Below are 7,974 nucleotides of genomic sequence, written 5' to 3' on the forward strand. Positions count from 1 at the left end.
TTCTGAGTGTTTTTGGGTGTGTTTTTTATATTTTTCCCATGTGAACCCCTCCTCATTTCCCCCAACCTGAGTTTTGATGCACCAGCCATGTGAATCCCTTTCTTTTGGACATTTTTTCTTTTTACTGTCCTCTATTCCGGTGCAGGATCCTTTCCTATTCATTTCTGAGTCCATTTTTAGGTTTATTTTTTGGGTTTTTCCCATGTGAATGTATACTATCTCAAATTGAACTATGTTTTGCCATGATAGGGTTGTTGGGCCCATTGTTCTCCGCAATTTTCCTAAGTTTTCGCACTTCGTTCCGATGCGCAGATTTTTCGTTATTAATATACGTAAGTGTTTTTGGGCTTGTTGCTTGTGTTTTTCCCATGTGAACAACTTGATTTCGCCCCGGAATCCGATGTTGCATTTTTCCATTATTTTCCCCTCGTCTTTTGGCACATTTTTCCTTTTTACAGATTTTCAATCTGACGTACAGTTTGGGTTTTATTAATTTTTCTTCCTCTTTGCCGTGTGACCGCGTTTCTCGTGTCATGTGTGAACATGCCTGTTTTTTGTTTTACGCGCCTTAGGACGCCTTGTGGCGTCTGTGGCTCGCACGTCGCCGTCCTTGCCTCGTTTGATCCCGTCGTTGCAAATTTTTTTACCCCCGCCGAGGGTGCATTCCTTTTTCACACCCCTACCTATTTTTTATTTTTTTTTAAGAAATGAAAAAAAAAACACCAAACCCCAAAACCAACACACACCATTTATAAAAAAAAACAAACAAACCCCCATACAAACAAAATAACCCACAATAAAAAAAATTTTAAAACACCCTTTATAATTTAAAAATAATAATACAAACTCCAACCCACATTTAAACCACAACAAAAATTTAAACAAAAAATGTTAAAAAACCAAAACACAAACCATAATAATAATTTTTCACAAAAAACAAAAAAAAAAAACGGTTTACCTGCCTTCTCCCTCACACACGACCTTCTCCCTCGCCTCCCTCCTTCGTTCTCCCTCTCCCTCGACCTCCTTGGCCGTCGGCAATGACCTCCCTCTCCTCCTCATCCTCCTTCGTTCCACTCTCCTCCATCAATATCCACCTCGGCTGCTCCACTCTCCTCCATCTCTCTCTGCCTCTGCCGCCCCTCCCCTCCCTCTCCTCCTCGTCCTCCTTCGCTCCACCCTCCTCCATCTCCCTCCACCTCAGCTGCCCCACCCTCCTCCATCTCCCCTCCGCCTCCTCTCCCGCCCGCTACCATCCACCCCATCTGCCTCACCCTCTTCTCTCCACCACCTCCTCCCCTCCACCACGCTCCTCTTCTCCTGCCTATCCACCTCGCCCTCCTCTTCTCCACCACGTTCCTCTTCTCCCGCCCTTCCGCCAACCACGCTCCGCCTCCTCCACCTCCTCCATCTCCGCCTTCTCCACCCCTCCTCCCCTCCCCTCCTCCACCTCCTCCATCTCCGCCTTCTCCACCTCCTCCCCTCCTCTCCTCCACCTCCTTCCCTCCCCTCGTTAGTACCCACTAACTCCTTGATTTAACCGACTAACCTAATCATTAACGTACGTTACTAACCTAATCATTAACTTATAATACTAACCTAATCCCTGACTTAACACACTAACTTAACCTAACTGACTTCATTTACTAACTTCACTTAACTGCCTTAACTTACTAACTTCACCTAATTTACTTACCTTCCTAACTTAATCCCCTTGCCTTCCCTTTCCCTAAGTCATTTAGGTTACTCCACTAACCTCATTACCCTTCTTCTAACCATCGTTTTCCCATGTAGCCCTCGTTTTCACCCTTCTGTCCCTCTTTCTCCCTTGTTCCTCCGTTGCACGTGCCCGTGATTGTGAGTTGCCTTAGTGGGCGTTCACGCGCGAGGACGCGCTTCCGATTCATACGTGCGGTGGTGTGTTGCAGTCAGTTGTTCACATGCAGTCATTCTCCGCTGTTCACACGTAGCTCAGGTACCGCCTTTTAATTTCCACACCCGAAAAACATATAAAAATACATAAAACTACACATAAAATACCAAAAAACTTCAAATTTTCATTACAATTCATTTAAAATTCAAATAAATTACCCAAAAAAATCCTAAAAAATTTTCAACATTGTTGAAATCATTTGCATTATTTTTCCAAGTGGAAATTCAAGAAAATAAATTGTAAAAATTTCAAAACTTCAAAATTCTTTCAAAAATACATGCAATTACAAATTTGTTATGATGTTTAAATGTTTATCAAATGCGTTAATGAATAAACAAAAGTTTTCCTTTAGTAGTATTTTTCTAGAGATACAAGTGATAAGTTGGGGTCGTGGTTTGGAGAGATTATTGAAGATCCTATGGAAGATAAAATTGAGCTCTTTAGTAAACTTATTTTCTTCTTTTCCTTAGGTCGCAAGGACGCTTCCTTTCTAAGTGTGGGGATATGTTGAGAGTGGAAAAAGACTGAATATTTGACTAATTTTTGTTGTTTTTGAGGACTGAATGATTAATTTTTTATGGATTTAGAGTGATGTATGATTGATAATGGAAGTGTTTGAGAGTATTTTGGATTATATTGATTATGTTTTGGAAGATCATGATGATTCTCAGTAGAGATATGAAGCTCTGTGATGTTCTAATAGGTTCTATTGAGGTTCTGATTGGTTCTGTATACCTTATGTATAGCTTCTGTTTTGTTCTGATTTTCTTCTGTATGAAGTACGGATTGATGATTAATGAAGATTGAGATCTTTTGGAAGCCTATTGAATAGTTTTTGATAGTTTGGAATGGTTTTAGTATGAGTTATGAGGTTCTAATGACCTTCTGTAACCCTTTGTAAACCTTCTGTAGAGCCTCTGTCTCTGCTCTGTATCTGTTCTGTATCTACTCTGGTACTGTACTGTACTGTTCTGTAGATCTTTTGCAAGTGTTCTGTCGAATGTATGTGTGACTTTGGGAAAGTTTTCTAACTTTTGGAAAGGATGAATCTAAGTTCAAAAGAGCTAAAACAAATTGAAGAAGCAGCTGCTGAAGACGGAAGAGAAGACTAGAGTGACAATGACAGTAGTAAGCTATGAAGAGACACTGTAGTGGCTTTGGTACCTCTTCACATTAGACTTACCTCTTGGGAGGTGCATCCACAACCTAAGAAAGATTATTGAGAGTCATTATGAGAGTATTGTAGTGAGGAGATGATGTACTATTTTGAGAGAGAGAGAGAGAAAGCTAGAGATGGTCAATTCTATTAAAAACAATGTAATTGTATATGAGAGATTGAGAGAGAAAACTATGAAGACATTGAATATGAATACTATGTGATTGATTTCTATTCAAAAATGGTGTATTCTTTTATTTTCATTGTTCTATTGATGGATTCTATGAAGATGTTGAAGATTATGGTTGATTCTATCAAATTTGTGGGAGATATCTACTATGATACTGCGTGAAGATTTGTTGTTTTCTTTGTTTTGATGATCAAAGGAATGAAATAAAAGCTTGTTGATGTTACAAGATAGATTTTCTTGCAGTAGAATCCCCTTTTCCCATGTTTTCCTCTTGGGGCTCCATACATTTTGGGTTAGAATATTGCACTACAGATGTATATACAAGGGGAATGTTACTTCAGTACAAATAGACAAATTGATGATTATAAGGCTAATCTTTGGCTTCTCCATCCTCAGGCTGTTCTTTAGCTTCTCCTTGATCTATAGCTTCTCAATCCTTAAGACTTCTCTCCTTTTTTAGAGAAGTTGCTTCATCTTCCATACTTTCATCCATCATCACTAGTTTCCTCTTACTAGGTGCTTTCTTTCGTTGCTTGAAGAACTTAATTACCTCATGCACTCTTTTCTCCTTAGGCTTTAGAGGAGATAGACTGAATTTCAATGGGGAAAGCCTAGGCATGCCCTTCATTTTCCGCCCCTTTTGTTTGGACCTTGGAGACTTCTTTTTCTTGGTGGTTCCATTTTCTTGCCTTTGCCCTTTGTCGTTACTTGTCCTTTGGAATTTTTAGCTGGAAGAGGGGAATCTAGGTCCACCGATGTAATTGCCCTATCTAAAACTGGTTCAATACACCTCTCCCGTATCCACCACATGTATGCCTCAAGGTAGTCTCTACACTGTAACAAAGCACACAAGTTATTTGAAGTAGCAAGAGACTTTCACTATCAAAAGGATAAAGCATAGGAGACTTACATTCACCCGCTCTACATTCAGTAACTTTGAATCTATTATCCTCGAAGCATTTGAAACCACTCTCCAGCCACAACTATGTACATCATTTTGCAATGGGACCTCTTGAAGCTGAAACTTGAAAAGGTCTGTGAGGATCAGCAATGCTTTCAAAGCTAGTGTCCAAGTGGATAGTAACAAGTCTAGTAGCATTGCATATATTAACTTATCAACGAATATTATAAACTTTATCCAATAAAGATAAAATAAAGAGTGTTTATTGATAATACATCTTTGATTGGCCATGGATTCTTGAAAGAGAATTCATAAAAATGACCTCTCTTGCAGGAATGTCGATATAGATTAGGCTCTAATGTCCTCTGCAAACCAAAACACAAGTGAGCAATAATAGCCCTAAAGACAAATCATCAAGAGATAGAATGTTGAAGACAATACCTTTCAATATATGGAAAAAAAATATGATGGTTTGTGACACTATCAAAATCCTTAAAAAAAACTTGCAATATTTGAGTCAGATTTTGAAAACAAATCCATTGAGAGAAGTGGATCAATAACAAATATACTCTTAGCAATATTAATGCTAAGAGAAGCAACATATGCGTTGTATACAAAGTGAAGAATGAATAAGAGAATGAGTGCAATATAAGGACCCTTGGAAAAATTCATTATAAATAAAGAGAAGCCAAAGACCTTACCTCAAACAACAATAAACTACGGAATCTGTTAGTTGAGTATCCTTTTTCTCAAATAGGATCTTATCCTCTGGAGAAATACTGAGGTAGTCTTCTTTCTCAGGACTAACAAAAACATTCACGACCATTTGGCCGTACACTTTGCCCATCCTCTCATAGTTCACTGGGCCAAGAGTCAAAATCTTTCTCTGCTAGATCAAATCCTCATTTTCTATTACCTCTTTCCTTTTTAAATTTCTCCTCCAAGAAAAATTATTGGTCACTTGCAACCCCTCTTCAATCTTGGGTGTTGGTGGCTCTTTCTGCTTTCTCCTGGGTGGAACATTGAGGATTTCAAATGCCTTTTGATTATTCGATGGAAGAGGCTTCAAAACTTTGTCAAACCTATATCTAAGTCTACTAACCATACTAAAGTCTTTATTCATTAATGTAATTCGATGTGCATGGGCAATTGCAATACAAGCATCATTCATAGAATCTATCACAAAATCCTCTATTGCCTCTTGCAAGTATAAAAGGGCAGATAGCTACCATCTCTTGTTGAGGCCATCCACAAAAGTAAAAGAGGACAACCTATCATATATCTCCTTGACTAGTCCAAAAAATGCAGCCTTAGGAATGAGGTGCGTGGTTGACTTTTGAGCTTTCTTGATCTCTGCAAAACACCTCTACATGTAAAACCATCTTGACTTTCTCTTTTTCCTCATAGGGGCTTCCTTGACAAGCTGAGGGTGAGGAGAAGCTGAGGGCTCAAACTCACCAAATGACTTGTTCTCTAAGGATTCACCTGAACATACTTTACCAGCTGGTGTAACAGGGACAACAATTTCTTCAACTGTCTCCTCAACAGTTCGCTCAGCACCTTCTTTAGAAGATGTCTTCACCAACACCTTCCTTGCAGTTTGTTTTGTCTTGGCCATTGAAACCAATATGGCACGATCAAGAAGCTAAATACAAAGGTGATTGACTCCTCTCTCGCGATATGGAAGCCAAAATAATGATTGTCCCAATACAACACGATAGCGAGAATTTGAGTAATTTGTCCTTTGACATTATCGCTTCATATGGAAGCCGAAATGATGCTATTCCTTGAACCCCTTCTCCCAGCTTTGCACAAGGGTTTTCCAATACGATGCAATTAAGAGAATTTGGCTTCCTCCTTTCACCTTATCGCTTTGTATGGAAGCTGAAACAATTATAGGCCTTGAACCCCTCCTCCTCACTTCGCACAAGGGTTTGCCCAATACAATGTGACAAGGTGAATTTGATTTCCTTCTTTGCTCTTATCGCTTCGTATTGGGGGCTTCCAACACAACGTGAATGTATGAGCAGCACGGATGTATGGCACCTCTGTCGATAAGACACGTCGGTATTGTCAGTCGTATGGCACCTCTATCGATTGGTTACGTCAGTACTGTCAGACAAACAATAGTGTCATGATGTAAGGTTTGAATTCACACTTGCTCCAAATGAGAAGTTCTCATATACTTGGATTGTGGATGTCCACGTGTCATGTTCTCATTGGCAGTGATATTAGGGTTTCTGGAATGTTCCTTCTTCCCCCCTCGCGCCTATTTAAGTCTACTCAATTTTTTCGCACCTTTTCCTCCCTATTTCTTCGTGCGCCAAACGTTTTCCTCTCCACCCTGCTCAATGCAATGTCTCTATCTCCTTCTGCTTCTCCCCTCGACTCCATCTCCATCTCCATCTCCGTCTCCTTCTCCCTCGGCTCCTTTCAAAGTCCAAATTGTTTGTCTCCATCTTTGTCCCCTTCTTAATCACAGACACTTGTGCATCCATAATCATGTTCCCCCCACGTCATCCTCACATCACCCACTCTGTCGCCCCCATGTTCCATGCTCTGTCCCCCAACATCCACGTCACCCCCTCCGTTCATAATCCCGTTCCCAACCTACACATCATTTCGGCCACTTTGCCATAGAAATTACCACATCCTCCCTCGTCAATGTCATCCTCCACTGCACGCCTGAGCACATTCCCAAACTCCATCCACAAGGAAAAGTACAAAAAAACAATGCAAGAAGGTGAATCAAAAGGTTTTTATTTTCCTCTTGTCCCATCATATTTGCCAGTTGTCCTCCACTGCACTTCCACATCCTCCCCCATCAAAGTCATCTTCCACCTTCCCAAAGTCCATCCACAAGGCAAAGTACTCAAAAACAATGCGAGAAGGTGAAAAGGAAGGTTTTGATTTTCCTCTAATCATGTCGTATTCGCTACTCCTTCCACAAGGTTTTCTCACATATATTTTCCTACTTTCACGTTGTATTAGTGTAGAATCTCAACCGACTTGTGAACCAGAATGGCACGATGGTGGAGTTTTACAATTCGTCAACACTTCAATCCACTTCGTATAACTTAATCGTCGAATAAAGAGCAAGGGTTTCACTTCAAGAGCCTTATACATTGATATTCGCATTGTATAGGCAAGTAGTCTAAACAAGAGCTATGTCACACATCTCTGCCTCCACATCTATAAAGGGGAAAAGAGTCCTTGATCCCACAATGACAAAGGAGTCAGTTGCCTCAGATGTTTCAATAGCCCACAATGACAAATGAAGGTTCAAGGAAGGCTTCAAAGAAGGGAAAGGCTTCAAAGTCTCCTGTGAGGATCCTAGTGCTGTCTCAAATTATTGATGTTATAGCCTTTGAGAAGCTTTTGGATTTTCTCATAGAAAACAATATTGACATTACTTTCTATCAAACAACTAGGGAGATTTTCAATTCAGAGTGGGACCTTGATCAAGTTCTTAATTTCTCAAAGGACTTTTGCAAGGAAGATTTTGCAGAGTTTGAAGAGTTGGCATATCGTGTTGTTTAGTTGGATTCCAAGGAGTATGCTCACACCCCTATTGGAAGGTCAAGCATTGAGAAGTCATTATTTACCAAGAAATGTGGTTATCATTCTCTTGATAGATTTTATGCAGCTGAGTTATGCTCTTTACAACCAAAAAAATGCAAGCTTATGCTTAAGTCTACTACACTCATTGTATTTTCACTTGTGAAATACCCTCTAAAATATGATGAAAAGCATAAAGAAACCTCAAAATTATCTAGTTGTTGCCTTCTTAAAGA

Source organism: Lygodium microphyllum, chromosome 14 (genome assembly GCF_053477565.2).
Source record: "Lygodium microphyllum isolate KBCC chromosome 14, Lygodium_microphyllum_v1.1.10, whole genome shotgun sequence".
Classification (NCBI taxonomy): Eukaryota; Viridiplantae; Streptophyta; class Polypodiopsida; order Schizaeales; family Lygodiaceae; genus Lygodium; species Lygodium microphyllum.